Source organism: Eublepharis macularius, chromosome 6 (assembly GCF_028583425.1).
Source record: "Eublepharis macularius isolate TG4126 chromosome 6, MPM_Emac_v1.0, whole genome shotgun sequence".
NCBI lineage: Eukaryota > Metazoa > Chordata > Lepidosauria > Squamata > Eublepharidae > Eublepharis > Eublepharis macularius.
Window position 1 is genome coordinate 120,663,609 of NC_072795.1, and position 5,411 is coordinate 120,669,019.

The window sequence follows — 5,411 nt, forward strand, 5'->3', positions numbered from 1 at the left end:
CTGTATTTCAAGGAACTCCGGGGAGGGGGTGGGGGAAGAAAAGGAATTACAAGGCCTCGTGAGCCTGTTAAAAGATATGTGAAAAGAAAAAGGTGCCCACTCAGGTTGAAGGGGGAACAGAACAGGAAGTAGAAGGAGGTGGAAGAAGTGATTGTCCCTGGGTGTGTTGTGCATCCTACTTCAAGGAATATGTCAGAAAGACTCTATTTCACAGTGCTTAAGTGAAAAAATAGGCTATGGCTAATGGGCTGGGTTCATTAGATGTTGAGCATCTTTTTAAATGGACAACTGGAGACAATTGTTAATGGTAGACCTGGAGGTACATTAAACAGGCCATGGTTGATGGGCAATTTTTATATCTTCTGCCCAGTTGGCATGGGCTTTTGTGGGACATTCTCAGCGGGATAGAGACTGTGGTTGAATATCATATGTGGTTTGTAGTTACTGGTCTTATTGCAGGGCTCGTTGGACTGTACTTCCCTGCAGATGTGCCAATGAATCACACAGAGGGTTGTAAGTGGCAGCTTTAAAAGATACTGCATTAGGTGTTCAATGGGAGAAAAGGATTGGTGTACCTTGCAGAGGAACGTGTTAGAAAGGGGAAAGAGAGTGGGATGAATGTTGAATGGTGTGGAGAATAAAAGAAAGGGAGAAAGATGGCTCCAGTGATTTACTCTAACTGTGCTGAATATATGAGCAGTCAGAAACCTCAAGGAGGACAGTAGGGGTGCACTTTCTGCAAAGCAGAGGATGCACAGGGCAAAAAGGCTCTAGTCTGTAAACGCATAGGGTTAAGTTTGAGAGCTCAGATTTGGAGAAATTTGGTAGTAGCTGGATTGTACATGAAGCTACTATGGCCAGATTTGGTTGTTGGTAGGTTGGAATAATTGGGCTCAACTAAGCTTGGTGGAGGGTACAATTCTTTAAAAAATGGCTTTTGGGCTAATAGCATGATATCACTTCCTAGGGAAACCCAGAAGTGAGGTCAGTCCCCTCTAGAAATTGCCAGATACTCTATGGTTTCTCTTTCTCTCTCTCTCTGGCAAGCCAGTGTTCAACCAATGAATGTTAGCACTTGTTGGCTTTAAAAATTCAACAAAACCCATGCCACAGTTCAAAACCAGTAGATAATACCGCTTGCAATATTTCTGTTACAAGAAAGGTTTCTGGAACCATTGATGAAAGAACCACCAAACAATTACATCCCTCTAGCCCAAAAGACATTGCATGCCATGTTTTAACCCCCCATACTTCTAATTTAGACACTTCACTATGAACCACCTGTTCAGATGCCTCTATTCTGGCATTGGTGACCTTGGGAACGAAAATGGATTTAGGGCGTAATGCAGTCATGTCTAGAGGTGGGGTTGGTTTATTCCCCCCCCCCAAATGTTGCAGACGAATCAATTTACATAACTTAAACATATCTACTGTAGTTCTGAAGGCATTGTATGATGGAGTTGGGACAAAGGATAAACCTTTGTTATGCGCTTTCATCTCTACAGGGTTAAGTGGGCATGAAGAGAGGTTGAAAACTTTTATACACTACCAAAAATACATAAGGCAGATATTCCTCTCCTGGGGAGACCAATAGTTTTGGGCTGTAACACAGTGCTCGAACAACTGGCCATTTATTTGGATCAGTTCCTACAACCCGCAGTAACCAGGACACCAACATTCATTAAGGATACCACCTCTTTTATTAAAATGGTTGAGGGTCGTGCCCTCCCAACAGATGCAGTCTTCATGATGCCCCCACATTCTACGCAAAGTCCATAATCTGTTTTTCACCAATGTCCTCCTCATGAGGAGGTATATTGACGATTTATTTGTTCTGTTTCAAGGGGAAGAGAGAGTTGAAAGATTTGTGGATTGGTTAAATGCAGTGAATCCCAATATTAAATATACATGGCATATCCATTGGGATTTCATCAGTTTTTTGTATGGAATGGTGTACAGGAGCACCTCAAATATCATTCAGGTTAGACCATTCAAAAAAGAAACAGACCGCAATCCCTACCTCCATTTCTCCTCATTTCATCCCAGTCACCTATGTAGCAATATCCCCTTTGGACAAATGTTGAGGCTTAAAAGAAATTCATCGTGCATAAGTTACTTTAGGAGGGAATGTGGCAATCTGTGCCATGATTTTGTAGATAGGGGCTACCCAGCACGGATAATAATCAGGGCTAGAAAAAGAGCCATGCAGACGAACAGAAGTTGCTTATTTAGTCCTCAACAGTGCTCAACATAAGAGGGAATGAGGTGGGCTATGGATTATACCCCACTGTAGTGGGATATGCTGTCAAATTTACGGTCTTTTTTTGTATTGAATTGTGTGACTCTCAGAAAATTTTGTTGCCAAAGGAAGCCTTTTAGATATTTAAATTACAATCACTTGCCCTACCGGTTTAAATAATAAATGGAATTTGTCCTGTTTTCTATAAGATATTGGTGGTGAAGTCCCTTTAAGAACAATGAGGCATTCAGCGCTGGCTGGCCTTTAAATTAGAAGCAATACAGTTGCCTTTCACAAAGACATGGTCGTTCTTGGGAAAAGTCCGTAGATGTATTTGTTGCAGGAAATGGAATGAGTGAGTATGCTCTGAATGCTATACAACGGGATATGAAATAACAAATTTTATCAGTGAATATTGTGATTTATAATTTTTATTATAAAAATATGTCATTTATTATTTTTATAATTTATCATACATTTATATTTTTATTGTCTGCAGAAATCCATAAATAATATTGACAGCCCTTGAAAAAACAGTGGGCGAAACGATAGGTTTTGTTGGCATCGAGTTCATCGGGCGGGGCCATGGGGGGCACTTGGCACTTCTTCGTTGTGCCGAGGAGCAATGATAGAATATTATCGTTGATGTGCAATAACTTCTGTGGATGGAATTTTTCACATAAACAGTGTTATGAAGACTTATCGGATTGGCATATATAACGGAATATGGACTAATGAACTATTGTTAATTCAGTGGACCGGTATCTTTAAATGGTTTTGTTCGACCTTCAGCTTGATGTTGTTAATATGATGAACTGTTTCTGATGTATTTATTGTGGAATACTACTAACTTATGGTTATACATTCACTTGTCACTTTGAGCACTTAGCACTTTATTATATTTAAAAAATTTGAAAATGTATATAAAAATATATTTTTATAAGTAGTTCCATGATATTTACTGTAATTGATAAATAATCAATTACAATTATTGATAACTGATGCCCTGTTTGGGTTTTTTTTTCACCTCCTTTTTTGGCTTCTGATTGTACAGGACTGGCTCTCTGTTCATTCAGCTGCAGTTTGCAGCCAGGAGCCTCCATGCAGGCTTAGAGGCTGGGCAGCTATTCCCCAGCCGTCAGGGCCCAAGCAGGCTTGACTGCAGAGAAGGAAGGGTCAGGGGCTGCCATGCAGCCCTGGAGAGCCGGTAGGTTATGCCTTCCTTCATTTTTTTCTTTAAAAAAATGTAATGAGCCATAGGGGAGGAGAGCCTGTTCCCTCAAAAAAACCCTACCAAAATTCCAGGAGATGACATTTCGGTATTCCCAGAACTCCTGGAGTGTTTGTTTTTGTTCAGATATACTGGAGCCAAATGGCTAATTTTGGATATATTTTCAGCTCCAGTATAAGCCAGATGCCCGCCCCTAGATACAGCCTTGCTGAGACCAAACAGCACCTCCAAGTCCTACTGGCTGAAAGGGGCTGGAGAATGGACCACCAGTGGCTGGAGAGGCTGTAGAACTTGGTCCATTCCCAGCTCACCACGTGCCATCAGATCAAGTAACCCATCCACCTGCCAGAGAAAACAAGAAAGAAAGCCTCAGCAGATTCAAGTCATCTCTCACAATGTGGGAAGAAATCCTCAAGATGGCCGACTTATCCAGAGAAACATCATCCTTGTTTCTTAAGTGGAAATGTCTTGTGGTTCTTCTCACCTCCTCCAGGTTCCGCCGGCATGCATAAACATAACCACTTAGGGCAGGGTAGCTTACATTCCTCAAGGCAGCCTTTCCTATTCCTTCTCAGATGCCCACCTGGGTGAAAGGTTCAGAGACTAGCATGATGGGAGACAGCCATTCCAGAAGCAAGCATCTTTCCAGGAAAGGACCTTAGGCCAAGGAATGGCAACACTACTCAGCATAAGGTCACTGATCAGGGCCCCGCAGCAAGGAGGACAGCCAGTAGCATCCCTCCCTCCCATGCACTCCCATGCACATAGCAATTTGTAGATAGTAAACCAGCAGAGATGTTTTACAGTTTCTTATCTCCTCTGGCTTTCAGTGCAACCAAGAGTCTCTCTGCACAAGACATCTTACATGGGGATGCTCAAGTGAAAGATCTTACACTTGTTCTCCCATTGTGGGTAGATATGCTCTGTTAGGGAGACATAGTTCACTTGGATATAAGACCACACAGTAAGTAAATCACTTGAGCATCCCCGTGTAAGGTATCTTGCGTAGAGAGACTCCAAGAGAGAAAGCTAGGGATATATTCTGCTCTTCAGCTTCTCTAAATGCCAACACAAACCGGAAAAACACCTTCCCTTCCAGCCACTCCCTCAAGTCCTCTGCATATGCTGCAGGCTAGGGGAAGGGGCTGCTAGCAAACAAAAACAGAGGCCGGCTAAGCAATGCAGTTCAACATCTGAGTATCAATGAAGTTGTTAAAGGGAGGCCACTGTAACACCTCTCCCACTCACCCGCTGAGCATAAGCCCGGTCCTCCTGGGGCTGGTATGATTTTCTGGAGAGAAAAGAGTGGAAGAAACCAGGTGAGTATGATTTTGCTGAAAAGGCCTGTGCCAAATTTTCTTCACCCAAGAAAACACTTGCTTTTTGCCGGATCCCTGTTCTCAGAGTAAACAGAATTCTGGCAGGAGGCAGTAACCTCTCCATGGTTTTGTGGAAGCAGTGGCAAGTGTTTCTTTCTTGCACAGCAAGGGTAGATTCTGCTGGACAATCCATATCCTTCAGCTGACGTTCCCTACATTTTTGATAGCCAAGCCACACTTTCTCCTCTACCTTCACCCCTGAACTGGAGGCACATTTATTTTTTAAAACATTATCCACCATCTTTCTCCTTTCTTTCATCCTTTTGTTTATTAATTAATTAACAAGAACAACAATGCCTTTATTGGCATATCTCAGGTTATCAACATAGTACACAAATATAACAGTAACAAGGGTAATTTGAGTATAAACAGTTAGACCTTTTTTCAATCGATCCTTGATTACCAGACTTAAAAATAAGGTATAAACATGCTCTTATTTAATTCATTTATTTATATATTAAATCTATATTCCGCCCTCCCCACCCATATGGATTCTGAGCAAGTGGGCTCAGGGCAGGTCACAATATCATGAATAACAATAAATACAGCAATATATAAAACA